Source organism: Plecotus auritus, assembly GCF_963455305.1.
Source record: "Plecotus auritus genome assembly, chromosome: 7".
Classification (NCBI taxonomy): domain Eukaryota; kingdom Metazoa; phylum Chordata; class Mammalia; order Chiroptera; family Vespertilionidae; genus Plecotus; species Plecotus auritus.
In genome coordinates this window covers 103966247-103986400 of record NC_137774.1, presented here as the reverse complement: position 1 = coordinate 103986400, position 20154 = coordinate 103966247, and positions in this window count along the sequence as shown.

Genomic DNA, 20154 nt, shown 5'->3' with positions numbered 1-20154 from the left:
CACCTGTCTCAGTGACACATTAGAGGAAGTAGTACTATGCTCAATTGGGATTGAAGGTGGGTTCTCTGTGTAAGATGTGCCATGAGTAAAAGCAACAACAACAAAAGAAAACAATTCTTAGCTTGGGGGTAATATAAATGAATTCAAGAAGTGGGAAGGAGCAAAATAAATAAGAAGGGCAGTAGCATGAATTGGGGGCTAGGGGCATTGCCTGGGCTACTCAACAAGGATAGTTACAGTTGGGTTGCAGCATATTATAATTTCTGTCCAGTGCAGCAATGGCCACATGTAACTGTACAGACCCCAGTCACTTTACTTCATTAGAGAAAAAGGACATTTGCACACTTTGCCATTTACCAGCCTCTATGAAGCCTCCCAAATACACACTGGCCAGCCTAATCTATAATAATAAAAACATAATATGCTAATTTGACTGAACAGCCAAATGGCCTACCAGATGTCATTCCGGACGTCCTTTTGAATGAAGCCACGGCAGAAGGGACTGAGGCAGAGGTGGTTAGGGGTGATGAGGCTGGCAGGTGAGCAGTTAGGGGGGATTAGGCAGGCAGGCAGAGGTAGTTAGGGGTGATCAGGCAGTTAGGGGAGATCAGGCAGGCAGGCAAGCTGTTAGGAGCCAGTGGTTCCAGATTGCAAGAGAGATGTCTGACTGCCAGATTGCAAGGGGGATGTCCGACTGCTGGTTTAGGCCCCATCTCTGTGGGATCGGGCCTAAACTGGCAGTCGGACATCCCCCAAGGGGTCCCGGATTGTGAGAGGGTGCAGTCCAGGCTGAGGGGACCACCCCCCATGCACGAATTTCATGCACCAAGCCTCTAGTCTTGTTATAAAGACTGGTTCCTGGCCATTGCCATGCAAATTACTATTATGATTTAGCATGTCATATTTCCAAAATATTTGACAATAATCTGGTGGCTACTACTTCCATCCACAAAGGGAAGTGGGTAACAACCAGTATGATCTTCATTTGCGAATCCATTAAAGTAAATATGGATATTAAAATTATCATTTCAAGTTTTTTATTAAATCCCTGGAGCCATACACACTCCCCTATCACTTCATTTTTTTAAATTGCTTTGAAATTTTGAGCACTCGTGAGATTAGTTAAAATTGTATAACCCCATGCACTTCTGCCTTCAGTTTTAATTCTCAGTCATATTTCCATAGTTACAGATGAAGAACCCAAAGGGTATTGGGAGAGAAGACAGAAGAACTAAGACAAAGGCACAAGCCCAGTCTCCCTTCATGGGTTAGTTTCCTTCAGCACAAGTTTTTTACTGTCCTCTGTGATGAAGGACCACTAAGTCTCTAGAGGGCAAACAATCCAAGGAGGAGAAAGCGGGCCAGGGAAAGTACCAGAGCCAGGAGGATATTTAAATTGCTATCCAGGCTCTGCTATTTAACCAACAAAGGTTACCCTCCCAAACGTCCACCAATGGAAGATATATTGACTGGACTACGGTGTATCCACTCAGTGGAATACAATGATTTTTAAAAATAGAAAAGATTGACATATACTTCTACAAGACATCTCCAGGACATATTGTTAAGTGAATAAAGGCAAAGCAAAAAACTGCACAGTATACCACATTTATGTGATAAGAAGGGGTGGGGAACGAATCTATATACACTTATTTCCTCATAGTTTAAATAATAAACAGTGGAGTGGGAAATAAAAATTAATAAAATTGGTTATAGGGCACAATAGAAAAGAAAAAAGAGTTTCCCTTCCCACAGACATGGGGACGGGAAGCTTGAGCTGTAAATAGGGAGGGCTCTTTAGGAGCATAGTCAGAGCAGGCATCTCAGACCTCTCTGTTGCCATTTTGGGCTCCATCCCCAGGCCTAAAAGTGGCCCTGCAGCAGCTCTGGGTGCGATTTCAGATGCTGAGATTTGGGGGACCTGCTGACAACGATGCTACCATGCCTCTGGGCTGACCTGTCTGGCTGACCTGGTGTTCCTCTTTCCCCTTTCTACAATGTGCGGGTACCTAACTAGGTATAGGAGGAACACATTTCAGCCCAAAATACAAGGTGCCCCCCCAAAATGTCTATACACTGTAACAGCTGATAGCTCAATTTTGAAAGTGAAATGTATTTTAATAAACACTGCCTTTGTAATTATTCAGAGTGTGTTTATACATTTGGGGTCACCCTATATATAAGTAACTGCTCATCAGCTACAGCCACATGGATAAGGGCGGCACCTCCCTGCCTCTTAGATCTGTAAGGAGTTACCCCAGATAAAGAGATCCCAATCTCAGCTGTACTACTTACTTGCCAGGACCCTGACCTGTGGCCTCAACAATGCAGAGACAAGAACAATGAAGTTTTATCCAGCACAAAGTCAGTCCTAGTCGTTACTGTAACAGTTTAAAATACTTGTCTCACTGAATCCTCACAATAACCCTCGCAAGTGCCTATATACTACTTCTATTTTACTGATGAGTTAAAGTGAGTCCCCAAGAGTCATAAAATATCACTGGTAGGTGACAGAGGAGCTTTGCAAACCCAGACATCTTAAAGCCATGCTCTTGACCCCATGCCAGTCGGTATGGCAGGCAGACTGTGAAAGTCTGTAACCCTCTGCTCAGACAAGGGCTGGCTAATGCAGAAAAAACCAACACAGAGGGCAGTGCCATAACAAAGTCAATGGGATAATACACATGGCCCTGTCCTCTAGGCCAAAGTGTTGTCAATATCAGATATTCATACACATTGGAATTAGTAAATAACAGCACGAGACATAATGCTACCAAACTGCCCATCAAACCCTCGGTATCCCAGAGAGATATACGAGATATTCCAAGAATCCCCAAACTCATAAATTCCCTTTTAGCATGCAATTTTTTCATAAATTGTTACTACTCGTGGCTTCATACATAGAATCACTTCATACGTGATCAGAGTACAGAGAGATTAAGCAGCATGTGGGGCTTGCTCAATCACTGAGAGACTCACTCATCCCACAGCTACAGAAAGTTTGAAATTCATCCCTCCGCATAGTTATCAACCAATCCCCAATGGACCATGGGACAAACTCAGATTTTAAATAGTTAAAACTGTGAATGATAATCCAGAAATTCCCCAAGTAAGGGTTAGTGACTATGTTTAAGGCCAAAATGAAAGAGACAAATAATCAATGACAGGATTACCAGGTCCCCTTCTGATTGACTTGCCCATTCTCCCACTTGCTAGCAAAACTCTGATATTTACACCTACCTCTAAGGCTAAATTACATCCCTAGAGATGCTTTTTGTCTTCCTTTTAGCTTTCAGGATGCTTCATCAATGGAGCTTTGGGTTCCATGAAACCACACACAGAGCGCTTTACACCTTTCACCAATGCTGGGCAGAGGGAGATCAGTTACTGTTAATTACAGATGCTTTCTGTCATAATGGGCCCGATTTTCAAAAGAGTCTCAATTGCATGGCTCCCAAATGCCATGCACAAACCTGGTAATGGTCCATGCAAATTGAATACTTAGTGGATCTGTGTGCCTTACGTTCCAAGGACTGCCTTTGAAAATTTAGCCTCATAACTCCAAAGCATTTGTAGCATCATAATCTGTCATCATTAGCAACAATGCTTGACTTGGTGCTCAACATTCTTATTAACCATGCAATTATGAATGCAGACAATGTTTAATCACTTTTACAAAAATACAGCTGTGTTGTTGGGGAGCTGTCATTTGCTGCTCATTAATGATTGATTTTTTTAACCATCTAGATTGTTTTCACGAGAACAGCAGATTAACTATAAAGTATTCGTTATTGGTCATTAAGGGAAATTAAAATGAAAAACCTTTACAAGATGTGTCCTGTCTTGCTGCATTAGGATGGCTAAGACTCTCTTGCTAATGTGTGTCGGGGGTCGGGGGGAGGGGAGGAGACAAAAAATCATTCTTTCAGAGCTCTGGGGTGAGGACAAGTAGAGTGAAGAGAAAAATGAAGAAAAACATCTCCTTTTGCTATAATAAAACATTGATTACACTTTACAATGGCAATAATTTACCCCAAATAATTACTTCAGCTATTGTCCAGCTTGTTTAAGAGCTGACTGAGCTGTGGGTACCAATCGATTTGGTGCAGATTGCTAATAATGGGCTATTTTGAAAACAGCTCTTCCTCCACGCCTCCCATACACTGAAGGCACTAATTCCTTTCCCACATTGCACACTTAATTTAAAATGGATCGAGGCATTCTTTTATGTCCAGACTTTCTTATACCTTGGATGCAGAGAGCTGAGCTTTGCTCCATCAAATGTCTCCTGGACACCCTGTGATAAAATGCACTTTACCTGCCTACCTACAAAGATAATAAGTTTCAAAACCTGTTAGGACATTAGAAAAATCCGATTGCTCAATGTCATGCCCTCCCTGGGTCTCCAGTTTCGACGCTCACCAAGCCCACGCATGGCGCTCTTTAATTCCACACTTGCTCAACAGCTGCCAGGATCCTGGAAGATTTAACCTGAGGGAGAAGGTTTTTAATAAATTACAACTCTTTTTCCTTTTGTTCTGACTCACCCTTATTCTGGGTCTTTTTAAAACTGCTGCCTTAGTTCTTTTCAATAATGGTTTGTGGATTTTTTTTCTAATAACAAGTGTAATATGTATTTGTTTTGGGAATACAGAAAAGCACATAAAGAAATTTAAAGCTATCTGTAGTCCCATACCCAAAAATAAACACTGCTGACATTTCAGATTTGTTTCCAGTATTTCTCCTATTAGCATTGTTGACAGTTGCATGACCTTGGGCAGGTTACTTATCCCCCCTGTTTTCCGTTTCCTTCTCTGTAAAAGAGAAATCATAGCACCTATTTCACCAGGTGATAATGGAGATTAAATAATATTTGAAAAGCATTTAGAAAGGAAATGTCTGACACAAATTAAGAGTTCTGTACATTTTAGCTATCATATTTCTATAAGTTTTGGAGTGAGAAATATTATAAAGGAAAGAAAAGTATTTCAGGCAGAGAAAGACAAATACCATGTGATTTCACTTACATGTGGAATCTTAAACAACAGCAACAATAACAACAAATGAATAAACAAAGCAAAACAAAACCAGGCTCATAAAAAGAGAGACCAAAGGGATAGTTACCAGGTGGGAAGATAGGTGAAAGGGGAAAGGGAATATAATCAATAATATTGTGATAAGTTTGCACAGAGACAGATGATTACCAGAATTAGTGGGGTGATCACATTGTAAGGTACAAAAATGTTGAATCACTATATTATACATCTGAAACTAATATAACCAAAATAATATTGTATATCAACTATACGTACATAATTTTTTTAAAAAAAGAAAAATATCATAACTAGTAAATACTTTAAAATTTTTAAATGCCCAGATGATGCTGATGCTGCAAGCCCAGGAAACCACTGCCTTATCTGTATATATAAAAGCCTAAGCTACTGAACAACCAGTTGACTGATTGCTATGATGCACACTGACCACCAGGGAGTAGATGCTCAGCAGATGCCCCCTGGTTGTCAGTGCGCTCCCACAGCCAACCTCCCATAGCTGGCCAACCTCCCATGGTCCCTCCCCCCGGCCAGCTGGCCCTGATTGGCCCTGATAGGGACTAGGCAAGATGGCCCCCATCAACCCGATTGCCAGCCAGGCCAAGGGACCCTACCTGTGCACAAATTTGTGCACTGGGCCTCTAGTGTTATCTACACTAATAAAAGAGAAAGATGCAAATTGACTGTACCTTCATGACACCCACCAGCCAATCAGGAGTGAGTATGCTAATTAACCCAACGAAGATGGTGAGTTAATTTGCATACACAGGTGCCAAGCAGCTGGGGGCGGGATGTTTGCATCATCGCCATGGCGATGACACAGGCGTTCCACACCACCCCAGCCGCTCTGGACCTCTGGGCAGCATGGGAAGGCAGAAAGGCAACTCCGGGCTGGAGCAGAAAGGTGGCTCTGGGGCCGGAGCAGAAAGGCAGTGCCAGCAGGCAGGGGAAGGAAGGCCCATTCTTTTTTTTCTTTTTTAATTTTATTTTATTGTTTAAAGTATTACACATAGTAGTACATATATCTCCTTTTTTTCCCCCATTGACCTTCCCCCAGCCTCCCCTACCCCTTGTCACATGCCCTCATCCCCCCTCCACCCCAGTGTCTTGTGTCCATTGGTTGTGCTTATATGCATGCATACAAGTCCTTCGGTTGATCTCTTTCCCCCCCTCCCCAACACTCCCCAGCATTCCTGCTGTAATTTGACAGTCTGTCCGGTGCTTTACTGCCTCTGTATCTATCTTTTTGTTCATCAGTTATAATGTTCTTTATTTTCCATAAATAAATGAGATCATGTGGTATTTTTCTTTCATTGCCTGGCTTATTTCACTTAGCATAATGCTCTCCAGTTCCATCCATGCTGCTGCAAATTCCTTCTTTTTTACCGCAGCATAGTATTCCATTATGTAGATGTACCATAGTTTTCTAATCCACTCATCTGCTGATGGGCATTTAGGCTGTTTCCAAATCTTAGCTATGGTGAATTGTATTGCTATGAACATAGGGGTGCATATATCCTTTTTGATTCGTGTTTCTAGTTTCTTGGGATATATTCCTAGAAGTGGGATCACTGGGTCAAATGGGAGTTCCATTTTTAGTTTTTTGAGGAAACTCCATACTGTTCTCCACAGTACCTGCACCAGTCTGCATTCCCACCATCAGTGCACAAGGGTTCCTTTTTCTCTGCATCCTCGCCAGCACTTGTCATTTGTTGATTTGTTGATGATAGCCATTCTGACAGGTGTGAGATGGTACCGCCTTGTCATTTTGATTTGCATCTCTTGGATAATTAGTGACTTTGAGCATGTTTTTATATGTCTCTTGGCAGGAAGGCCCATTCTTGCACAAATCTTTTTACTTCGGGCCTCTAGTATAACTATAATGAGGAAAACCAACCACAAGTGAGAAAAATACTAATAAGGGTTGAAATTATATGTGATCTAGAGAGCTTTCTCCAGAGGGAAGGTTTGGAGGAACTTAAGAAGGCTGTTGTGCTACAAGGAATGATATGATGAGTGGAGATGATAACTTACATTTGGCAAACGTTCTATGAGAAAGTGCTAACCTATTACTTCTCCCATCAGTTCTGGTCACTGCTAGGTAGTCAGTCTTTCAGTTACATCCCCACATTATCTAGCCCAGAATATTCCTGAATCATGTTTGCAAGGAATCAGCAGAAATCCAAAACCTGAGCCAGGATAAAGCAGATCCTCAGACACCCCATGCTCAGGGATTGTCCAGGACAACTGAGGCAATCTGATGCTCACCCTGAGTTTGTCATCACCCCAAAGTGTCCAAGAACAAGAGAAAGAGAATGAACATGCATTCATTTCAGAGAGCATCACTCTATTGCTATTGTTTTATATTCAGCTTTTTCATGGAAAACTATTCATGTATTTTAAGAAAATTTAATTTGTATTATAACATTCCATCATATTGATATGCCATAATTGTTAACTTATCCCTTTTGTTGGGTATTTTTACTTCTTTAACTTCCCCTATTATAAATAATTCTGTGCTTATTTTTTATTCATTGTTTATCCTTTATCCCTTTTATGAATACTAAAAATTCTTTGACTTGGAAGTCTGAACCTTAAGGACAAAAGATTTAGAACTAATGCACCAGAGTTTGGTTATTATACTAGGAACTTTACAGTCATTACAGTCCGTTTTCTAATATCTAGTATCAAATGAAAGTAAAAACTGGCAGAATCCTTTCGTTGAAAAACCACAAAATTGCTTATTACTTGACACTTTAAATCATTTTTCTCAGAGATGTTGAGGTTCTAATAGTCACTCCACAAATGATTAGTATATTTCCACAGTGAATTTTTGTTTTAAAGACATGGATATGTTGACTTATAAGGCTGTCTGGTGCCTGATACATAAGAGGAAAAAACAACTTGAATCAGTGAATGATTGGATGCTGAAACCTCTACTTATTAACATGAGCAAAAGTCACTCTTAACATTGGTTAAATCTCATAGTAATGGAAGAGATAAAAGTTAAGAAATCATCTTTTTGAGTAATATATACATTGCTGGAGCCTATGTGGTTTTCATATATTTCTGTTGTCAGGTTAAATATAAATTAAGTTACACATAGTCCCTTGAAGTGAACAGAGAACATCTGAGTGTTAACACACTTAGCCATCACATTGAAGCCATCTATATATATAAAAGCCTAAGTGACCGTTTGACCGTTCAACCGTTCGACTGGTAGCTATGACGTGCATTGACCACCAAGGGGCAGCTCAATGCACAGGCATGGAAACATGGAACAGACTGATGAATCTCAGAGGGAAGGGGGAAGGGAGGAGGGTGGGAAGAGATTAACCAAAGATCTTATATGCATACTAGAGGCCCAGCACATGAATTCGTGCACCAGTGGGGTCCTTCGGCCTGGCCTGCAGGGATCAGGCTGAATTCATGCACCAGGCCTCCGACATCCTCCAAGGGGTCCCGGATTGCGAGAGGGTGCAGGCCAGGCCAAGGGACCCCACTGGTGCATGAATCCATGCACCGGGCCTCTAGTCTACAATAAAACTCTCAGCTCCAACTCCTTCTTCATGATAGCTCCCAGACTTCTAAAACATGAGTGATTTCTGACAAAAGGTTCTCCTCTTATTAGACAATGTGACAAAGGGGCCATCACTTTCCATAGGTGGTGCTCAACCCTTGCTGAATTACCTGGAGAGTTTTTTGAAAGGAGGGTTGCTGTTGGTTTTTTTTGTTTGTTTGTTTTTTGTTTGTGTGTTTTTTTTGTGTGTGTTTTTGTGTGTGTGTGTGTGTGTGTGTGTGTGTGTTTAGGGGAAGCCTGCTAGAATTAACTGGGGAGCTTCCAAAAACTACTGGCTCTCATCTCAGGGTAGTCAGAGTCACCAGTGGTGGGATCCAGACTTCGGTACTTCATACAAGGTTCTCCATTGAGTCTAATGTGCCACCACAGTTGAGAAGCACTGCTTTAGAAGAGGTGGATACCAGTATAACATAACTTCAGGCACCCCATGACTTCAAAAAGTTGCCTCCAAAAGTCCTACAGCATCACTTTGCTATGCAAAGACAAATTCATTCAGGCATTGATTAGCTCTGTCAGTGCCAGAAGGAATACACCTCCCTAGAGGCCATAAATAAAGCTTGTCAAGTTGCAATGCTGTGCAGTAATATGGGAAAGAGCAACAAAATGCCAACCTGGAATAATTGGTGGGCAATCCTGGCACCAACACATTTTTGGGATAAACTGGGAAAAGGGGGTAAAACATCTATTAATAGTAACTACTAAAATGGAAATGGATGTACTTGCACTCAAATTAATAACACCCTTAAGTGGTAAGAAAATCTCTTCTCAACTCATTGGGACCCATTATCTCTGAGGATTTCTGTGAGATAAATTGTACCTTATCCTCAGAAAACCACCACCCCTAAAGCTTATCAGTTCATTCCACTGAGAGTCAAATAAATTAGCAGTCAGAATCTGTTCAGGTTCATAACTGAATAATGAAGGTGTATAACTTTGATCTTAGAGTCAGCAACTTATTATCTAATTTACTTTATTACAGAGAGAGAGAGAGAGAGAGAGAGAGAGAGAGAGAGAGAGAGAGAGAGAGAGAGCAAGCAGTTAGCAGAAAGAAATACTGCTAGGTGAGGCTAGATTTTCATATAGGGTCTTTTAATAAAATACAGGGTGTCCTAAAACAATGTATATACACTTTGGATAATAATGTATTCCAATGGGTTAAATCTGAAGAGAAAGAAACATCAATTGAGCTATCAGAAAAAAAGTGTGTATACATTTTTGGGACACCCTGTAGGTACTTGACTCTAGACAAATACTTAATCTCTTTTGGTCTCATCTTTCTCAATTGTAAGCCATAAATAAGAGTAGGCAATTTTTATGATCCCCTCAATTTCAAAAAAAAAAAGACATCTGTGAAAGTTTATCACTTCCCTGGAAATGACCTCAGTGAAGTATGGGTAGCTGGTAAAAATCCAAGGATTGCACAACTACAAATCCAATGGCCACAGTCCTTCAGCTGTACATGGGAGATGATGTAATGATGTAAATGAAGGGACTGCAAATATTATTTAACCTATGGAATTAGGATTTTTCAAACAGATTATTCACCAATATAGTTACTGTAATGTAAGCACTAACATTTTAGAGAACATTTTTCTTCAAAATGTTTTTATTTACACTTATTCAGGATCTGGCCGACATGGACATTTCAAGCAGGACCACCTCAGATCACATATTAAGTACTTCTGGAAAAGTATTATTGTTCTAAAGCATCTTTATTAGAAAAGCCTATAGGAAATTAAATGGCAGAAGGTATATTACATCAAGTCTACCCATGCAGATTTCCAGGGTAACCAAGACTCACTTCCAAACACAAAGTCAGCGGACAAAGGAGAGAAGTCATTTTCTCCTATAAAATTAGGAACATCTTTTTATGGGGCTGAAGCTGGACATTGCCATGTGAATAAATAAGATCAATAATGGTCCATTCATAACAGCAACTCCTGGTGATTTAAGACCTGAGGATAGATTTTCAAGAAAGATACACACAAAGCTTTAAAGCAATATTTAAGCCACCTCTGCAAAGCCTTCAAATAATACAGTTGGTAATGGAAACAATACTAGACCTTTAATGGCAGAAACATTAGCAGACCCTGTAACTGTATTGTAAATCATTTCTAAATAACGATATTGATAAGATGAGACTTTCAAAATCACCCAGGACACCTCTTTAACAGCTAATTAAAACTAGAGAGTGGAGGCAGTTCTTTTATCATTCACAATATTGTAGCTCTAACTAGAGAGCAGAGGCAGCTCTTTTATCATTCACAATATTGTACCTCTGATCATCCCTCGGTGAATGATTTTACTTCAGTAATAACCCCGACATTCAGTTAGCAATTACCACATCAGATTTTATCTACTGGTAACAACTGGTTCGAAAGATATTGCCCTGCGTGCATTAATTTCATCATGCTAATAAAGTTTCCTGTTATAAAATGCAAAAACATATTAACCTGTCGAATGTAATAAAAGATACATATATATCTTTCTTGCAAAATGGTGATACACCAGCATTTCATTTCTGCTTCAAATTTTAAGTGGGTAAAGTGTATTAAAGGAATAGAAAGTAACAAACTATAATCTGCCGTGAACACAATAACATCACGGAGCGCCAACAAATTTTCTGTGAGTAATTGCACTTATTGTGATTTATGCATATTATAATACCTTGGTACTTGCATAACAATGAAAGACTGCTCATTTCCAGACACTGAACCCTGTAATAGCAGAAGCATATGCATTTTGTCTTTCCCACAGAATTCAGGGAGGCCACTGCTGACTCCAGTTAACTCCCTTGGAGCACCTTGCAAGCATGGACTGATGGAAACATTTAATAAAGATGCAGAAGTGACTAATGATGACAGCTAGTATCCCCAGGGCATAATCCCTGGCACGGAGTTAGCAATCTGTAAGGATGTGTTGAAGGTAGGAGGAGAGGAGCTCTATTGTCTTCCTCAGGGGTAATGAGCTGTCTGTTTATGGTTCCAGGAGCTACTCTGATAGCCTTTTCCTTCCCACCCTCCTCTTCCCCTCCCGGCTGGCCCAAATACCAGCTCCACCCCCAAGGGAGGCATCCAAAGCAGGGATGCCTCTGTCCCCATCTTAGTACCCCCACCCACCTTCACTAACCTCCCTGTCCTGATATTTTCGAGGTAACGCATCACCACTGCCTGAACTAGACTCAGCATTTGACCTGCTCTGTTTCTTCCCCTCCGGCCCCAGGTTCCCCACTGGCTTGTGTCACTTTTAGAATTTTAAACATGAAGATGTTACAATTGTTAAAATCCCACTGGAAAAGATGAATTGTGGTTAAAACTAAGATGTGTGACATTTTGCTCTGCTGCCCACAATCATCAACTCGTTATGGAAGCCAGGCCTCCACTCTACAGGAGATGGTTTCCCTGATGGTGCTGCCCACCTGGGAAGCCCAGTCATCCTACTGGAATGAAAAAGAAAAGTACCCGAATCAATTAAACTGAAGCCAAGTAAACACGTTGCCCCCTGACATAGGGTGAGCACAGTGGTCCCACACCCACCATCGGGGACAGCAGAGGGCCTCTGCACAGAGCCTGGGCGCTGCCCTGGGACCCTGGTCAAGGAGAGCGCTGTGCCCACCAGAGCTGTGCCTGCCCAGCGCCTCAGGCTGTCCGCATGGTGAGGCGGGAGTGCTCAGCGCTCCTGGGCAACGGGAGCACTCAGCACTGACTGGAGGCCTGGAGAACAAGCACGGGAATGTGGAAGATTTATGGACTGAAAATGTGCGCCCAGACAGCAGCACCGAGTTCACTCAGGAAACATATGTGCCGTGGCCTCACTGTGGGAGGCCTAGGTGGGACCCCCAGAGCTTGGCAGAAACTAGTGGGGACCCAGTGTGGAAATGCACACATCCAGGGCTATAAATCTGATAACAAATACTCCTTAGTGGTCTTACAAAGATTGTGAAAACACAGGCACTTTTAAGACGGCTACGTCAGGAAAGAGGGGGCCATTTGGAAAGATGACTCACACAGAATTGTTTCTAGGCATTGAGGAGCACACAGGATAAGCCAGAGCCTGGCCTCCCCTTTAGCCCTGCGGAGCAGCTGTGTCCACACGGCATAACCCGGAGAGGGCTGTGCCTCCAAAGGGGAACACACTAATTTGATGACAGTTTCCGGTTCAACCCCAAAATGCGAGCCAAGGCATCTTCTTAAAATGTATAATACAACTTTCTAAAATTTTATCCAGCCCAAAATTTAATCATGTCATTAATTCTCTTTTAATTGCAGGTCACACTCCAAAAGCAACAAGTGAGCTAAAAGGAAGAGGAAGAAGTAGAGGAGCCCAGAGACAACACACCAACTGTACTTCACCATTCAGGACCAAACCTGGAGTTCCTCAGCCTCACACGTACTTAGCCTGTGCTCTGGGCTTTCATAGCACTTTCATTCTGGAATCTATTTCCAGAGTTTATGGCCTCCGAGGTTTTATGGTCCTTCCCAAGAAAGCTTTCTTCACTTATTAATATGCATTATGGTTTCCTCATCTCAGTGGTTCTTGTGAAAGCCAAGCACTTTTTATGTAATACACACGTAGTTTGCATAGACACTTTTCCATGGATATGGATAGAATTTTCGTTTTGTGTTTTTGGAGAGAGAGAGAGAGAGAGAGAGAGAGAGAGAGAGAGAGAGAGAGAGAGAGAGAGTGTGTGTGATATGAATTATAAACAGATTCTAACAGTTCTACCTGTCCATTCTACTTAGTCTGAAGAAAGAAGGAAAAGAAAGAGATTAAAAATACTCAACCTGTAATTTTCATTTCATCTCAAATAGAGTCTTTTATTGCTTGTCTTGTGATTTTTGAATGGACTATTGGTTTGAAAGTATAGCCCACTAACACTTAATTTGCCTAAACTTAATTCTACAATGACACCAGAGAAAATAGCAAAATTACAACAGAAGACTGTCAGGCCAACTCTTCTGTAACTAAAATGGCCAGTCATTTTATTTCCTAGTACTTATCTTCTCAAGTCCATTTCTCTAATTCACCATCTAACAACCTGTCCACCATCATCACAAAGGAATTTTGACAACAAGAAAGCAAACACTGTCACCCTGACTTTACTGCTGAGAGCCTGTTTTTCAAATAACATTACTTCCAGGTCTCAGCTAGGAAGAATGACCAGTTTGCACAGATTCTCCATCTTTCCCGGAACAGCACTGGATTTCAATTTCTAATTGTGTTTTCTCATTTACATTTGGCCACACTGCAACTGCGTAGGCACGGGGGCTACTACCGCATTCCAGTCTACCTAAGTGCAAATAAAACCCCTGCCTTTAAGTGCTCAGATGGCCACAATATAGATTAGACTAACTCTAAACAATGACACCTTTTCAACACGTTTAGCGCCCAGCCTGTTTTGTCTTCGGGACAGAAAGTATAGTGTCAGTCACCGGTGACTGACATGGTGCTTAACGTGTTAAGAGAGCAGCTATGCCTTGAGGTAAGCACAGTAAACAAATGTTTCATCAGAATTATTTTCACTGGTTTGCCATGCTTCCTGAGTCATCTCTCAGGCTCTCAAAACTATCTGCCTCCCAGGGACTATCTAGTGCCATAATATACATACATACATATACATATGTGTGTCTATGTGTATATACAGGATGTGACAAAAATAGGTTTACAGTTGTTCATATAGAAAATAATACAATAATTAATAATAATTAATAATAATAAACTGTTTCACATACAGTGCGAACCTACTTTATCCACCCCCCCTATATACACACACACATATATTTTAAAAGTGAGAATAATATTTCCTTCCTGTCTCTTCTATATAAAGGACTTGGCAATATGTGTTTTGGCAATATATGTTCTCTATGGGCTACTGGTTTTTAACAAAAATGGAAGGAAGGAGTAAGAGCAGTAATGATGGCAAGTATTTATCAAGCTCTTCCCTCAATTCTTACTAGGCCCCATACTAAGCATTTTCCATATGTGCAGTCTCATTTAATCCTTATGAGTCTTCTGTGAGATAGATACTATTATTATTACAGGGGATTAAACGGAGGCATATCCCTATGTCACAGAGGTAGTCAGAGATTCAAACTCACATCCTTCTGCCTCCAGCATCCAAGCTCTAACTGCTAGGGACTAGGGTGTAGGAACAGAATTACTGGTCTTTGCTTTGACTCAAAAGAAAAAATACATAGCAAATATGTATGTGTAAGTATGTATATCTTAAGTATTTAGACTATATAAATATATTAAATGCCAAATGTTTTTCCACTTCTCCATTATAATACACACATAATTTGTGAATTAAAACTTAATTGAGCCAATTACAAAATAGTAAAAAAAAAAAACAACAACTTATATCAACTCAGCCTCCATTCCATTATCAAGAGAGAAGCTGCTTAGGCATTTTTATTCTGGCAATTAAGGGCAAGTGTGTTTTGTAAAGGGAAGGTTATTTTGACTTTGATAAGTCTATTGCTCACTGTCTGATCATAAAGGGCCAGAGCTGGAGATGAATAACAGAATACTTTGTCCTTCACTTCAGGCATGATGGCTGGACCTCCCTGGCTATATATTTCCCAATATTTGATGGCCCCCATGTCAGCAGCAAAATGATGCATAATAAACAGAACAATACATTATGTGCCACTTCTTGATTCCGTGCCGAGTCAGGAAAGGAAACAGTCTACTTTTGAATGGCTTTTCTGAAATAATACACCGACAGTGTATATTGGAGAGATGTGAAGAGGAAAACTGAAGCTTATTTTTTCCCTAAACTAGCCTTTGAAATTGACAATCTGGAGTGACATGAATCCCAGTACCACCATCACTGGGTTGATATCAGGAAGAGCAGGGTACCCAGGCTTTCAACCAGCCAGGGAAAAGGAAGCAGAGCTTATGTAATAGGAAGGAAAAAAAGATGCTTGATGAAAGCCAGAGAAACAAACTGCACAAACTCTTTGATGAACGAAGGGAACGGGTTTGTGAAATAATGTGCAAGCCTACAAATAATGTTTCAATGACATTTTTAATTGTTCTGTTTTATCCCGAATGTTGTTTACAAAATCTAAAATTGCGTTGTAGAGTAAAAAGAGAAAACACTATTCTAAAGCCAGCATCTATGAAGCCATAGTGTTTAACCACTAAGGAGATGTAAGCTATGAAAAGGGAATGTCACCAGGTGCACACAGAGCTTCCCCTTCATCTGCCTGCATCCAGATCAGAGACTTCCAGTGCTAGCGGGGACCTCTCAAGTCACTGGGTCCAACCCTGATATTTCATAGATGTCAGTCTTAAAACTGTTGATTGACTTGCCAAAGTCATGCTTAGAGTTGTTTACTTTTTATTTGCTGAGTAACAAATGGCAAGTGGACAAAAGCAAAAGAGATCCTCTTACAAATTATGCAAAGACTTCTTATAAGAAGAATGGTGGTAACAATGGTTCCTAAATTCATTTATCTACCAAAGTGTATCAGAAATGCAAGAAACATATACACACCATGTTTCCTAAGGCAATAATTATTTTTAAGCTTAGACATTCTTCCAGTTATGCCTGCTTTATTCAGTATCAGTTTAGGGTTGCTCACCCAGTTGTTCTTTCCAGAAAGGACAGTGAAAAAGTCTAGCAGTTCTTCTCAGTGAGTAAAATAAAGCCGGACATTTGGGCACCTCTTTCTTTGGATCTCATGTCAAGTTCACAAGTGCAAAAGCACCTGCATGTCAGTCAACTAAATCCCCACTGGCAAACCCAGATGTAGAGAGCCTGCAGCAGAGAAGTGGGGATATTTCCCAGCTTCTCTGCACTCTGCCATCTCACCCTAGGAGCTCAAAAATGGCCCTACACTTTCCTGGGAAAAGAAGAAATGAAAATCCTTGAGTTGTTTCCCTTCTCTCAGAGCTTGGGCCACATCTTAAAGTTCCAAATGACATCCATCCACCCCAGGAGACCTGCTCTAGTTCACAGGACGGTCTGCCCAAGGCCACTCTCCATCCGGAAGGTCCTTGGAATATGGGCAAACTCCAAACATGCCAGAGGGTACACACTCTCCATGCAATCTCAGACCCTCACCCAGGAAATGCTAACATGGGCGTTCAAAATGGAAAAAGGACTCCTTCTGACACCCAAGCTCCCCCTGACTCCACCTTTTACCATCATAACTTTTCCATAAAACAATGAGAGTTCAGGAGGGTACTATTTTCTCAAGGCCAGGCTCGCTATGACTTGGTTCCAGGAACTGCCTACGATAATTGACTGCTATGAGTTGATCCCAACCACTATCTGTACAAGTGTTATGTTCATTCAGATTTCCCAAAACTGAAGTCTGGAGTTAGCCAACATTCGGACTGTTCTCCAGTCCCTGTTTCCCTCCTATCTCTTACAGAATCCTAACTGCAATGAGGACTCTCAGGGTGTGGTTCCTGAAACAAAACTACATTCCTCTCTTCCCCTCTCCTTCTTGATATTCGTTGCATGCAAACAACAGGGTGTGGAAAGAACATCAGAGAAATAGATTCACTGAGGAGCAATCCTGGGCATATGTACATACACAGAGGGAGGCATTCCCTCCCGATTTTCCTTCACTCTGGTGGGTGTGGGCAGTGGGTCATGTGTGCTGTATAAGCCTCAGGTCTCTGTCAGCACCGGCAATGGAACCTGTCTCTCTCCAAACAGCAGACTTTCAGTTTCTTAGCATCAACAAGAGGAAGATTCCTCAAAACAGTGTCCAAAGCCTTCCTGATTCTTTATTTTCTTTCTTTCTTTCTTTCTTTCTTTCTTTCTTTCTTTCTTTCTTTCTTTCTTTCTTTCTTTCTCTCTTTCTTTCTCTCTTTCTTTCTTTCTTTCTTTCTTTCTTTCTTTCTTTTTACTTTTTAAAAAAATTATCGTTATTGTTGAAAGTATTACAGATGTGCCCTTTGGGGGTTTTTACAATTGACCCCCTCCACCCCACACCCACTGCTCACTGGCCTTCACCACACTATTGTCTGTATCCATGGGCTATGCATATATGTTTAAAAAAAGAAAAAAAGGAATTTACCGTTTTGCTGCTAACCTTTTTTGAGTCAGCCATCATATATGGCAGCCCAATTATATGCCCAGTACTGGTCAGACCCTATGTAAACCTAAGAATGAATGAGGTCCAGGATTTAGACAAATGCACCTATGACTAGATATAAATTCATAAGCCAACATCCAAATTAATATACAAAGGGCACCCTGAATAGCTGCAGAAATCCTGAAAAAGAAGAACAATGTAGGTGGGATCTCAATACCAGATATCAAGCTGTATTACAAAGCCACTGTTCTCAAAACAGCCTGGTACTGGCACAAGAACAGACAGATAAATCAATGAAATAGAATAGAGAACCCAGAAATTGACCCAAACCACTATGCCCAATTAATATTTGACAAAGGAGGCATGAACATACAATGGAGTCAAGACAGTCTCTCCAACAAATCATGTTGGGAAAATTGGACAGATACATGCAAAAAAATGAAGCTAGATCACCAACTTACACCATACACAAAAATAAACTCAAAATGTATAAAGGACTTAAACATAAGACGGGAAACCATAAAAATACTAGAGGAATCCACAGGCAGCAAAATCTCAGACATATACCGAAGGAACTTCATCACCGATACTGCTCCTAGGGCAATGGAAACTAAAGAGAAAATAAACAAATGGGACTACATCAAAATAAAAAGCTTTTGCACAGCAAAAGAAACCATCAACAAAACAACAAGAAAGCCCACTGCATGGGAGAACATATTTGCCAATGATATCAATGATAAGGGTTTAATCTCCAACATTTACAGGGTACTCATACAACTTAACAAAAGGAAGATAAACAATCCAACCAAAAAATGGGCAATGGACCTAAATAGACACTTTTCGAAGGAGGACAGAAGGAAGGCTAAGAGACATATGAAAACATGCTCAAAGTCACTAATTATCTGAGAGATGCAAATCAAAACAACAATGCAGTACCATCTCACACCTGTCAGAATGGCTATCATCAACAAATCAACAAACGACAAGTGCTGGCGAGGATGCGGAGAAAAAGGAACTCTTTTGCACTGCTGGTTGGAATGCAGACTGGTGCAGGTACTGTGGAGAACAGTATGGAGTTTCCTCAAAAAACTAAAAATGGAACTCCCATTTGACCCAATAATCCCACTTCTAGGAATATATCCCAAGAAACTAGAAACACCAGTCAGAAAGGATATATGCACCCCTATGTTCATAGCAGCACAATTCACCATAGCTAAGATTTGGAAACAGCCTAAGTGCCCATCAGCAGATGAGTGGATTAAAAAACTGTGGTACATCTACACAACGGAATACTACACTGCAGTAAAAAAGGAGGAATTCTTACCATTTGCAGCAGCATGGATGGAACTGGAGAGCATTATGCTAAGTGAAATAAGCCCGTCAGAGAAAGATAAATATCACATCATCTCACTCATTTGTGGAATATAATGAACAACATAAACTGATGAACAGGGACAGATCCAGAGACAGAGAAACATCGATCAGACCATCAAACCTCAGAGGGAAGGTAGGGGAGGGTGGGGTAAGGGGGAGAGATCAACCAAAGGACTTGTATGTATGAATATAAGCCTAACCAATGGACACAGACAACAGGAAGGTGAGGGCATGTTTGTGTGTGTGGGGGGGGGGGGTTAGTGGAGGGATGAGGACACATATGTAATACCTTAACCAATAAAGAAATTAAATATATATATGTACAAAGGGCAACTATAAAATAGAATGACCTCTCTTTATCCTTTTAAATAGATATTCCAAATAAATGGAGCATTTTTACCATACATTGTTTAGAATTGAGCACTTATGGTGGTAATAAAAAAAATTCGGTAACTTACTGGTTCTATTATTTTAAATTTTCTATAAAAAATACATCTTCTTATTGCTTTCCCCCTGGGTGAACTGCTTCCAAATGCGCCGCACCCATCCCTGCCTTTATATACCACTACTTCCCAGGGGCACATGTACTCCAATAGACTCAGTGGTGTTCAATCTATATGATTCCTTTTTTTAAATATATTTTTATTGATTTCAGAGAGGAAGGGAGAGAGAGATATAAACATCAATGATGAGAGAGAATCACTGATTGGCTGCCTCCTGCGTGCCCCCAATGGGGATGGAACCCGCAACCTGGGCATATGCCCTGATCAGGAATTGAACTGTGACCTCCTCGTTCATAGGGCGATGCTCAACCACTGAGCCACACTGGCCAGCTCGATTTGATTCTTTGTAGTGGGTGCAATCAGAGTCTAATGAATAGAATGGAGGATCAGACCTGGCAATACTGTCGTAAGTCAGAGAGCAAGGATCACTTTACACAATACTGTGGTTCTCATATGCTGCCCTGAAAGCAATTCTTCCAGGAGAATCTCCAAAATGTTTTGAGCAATGGCAGAATTAGTGGTACATGTATAATCTCCTCTATTAGTCTAGGTGGGTCATGAACCACCGTAAGTCTCAATGGTGCAATGCA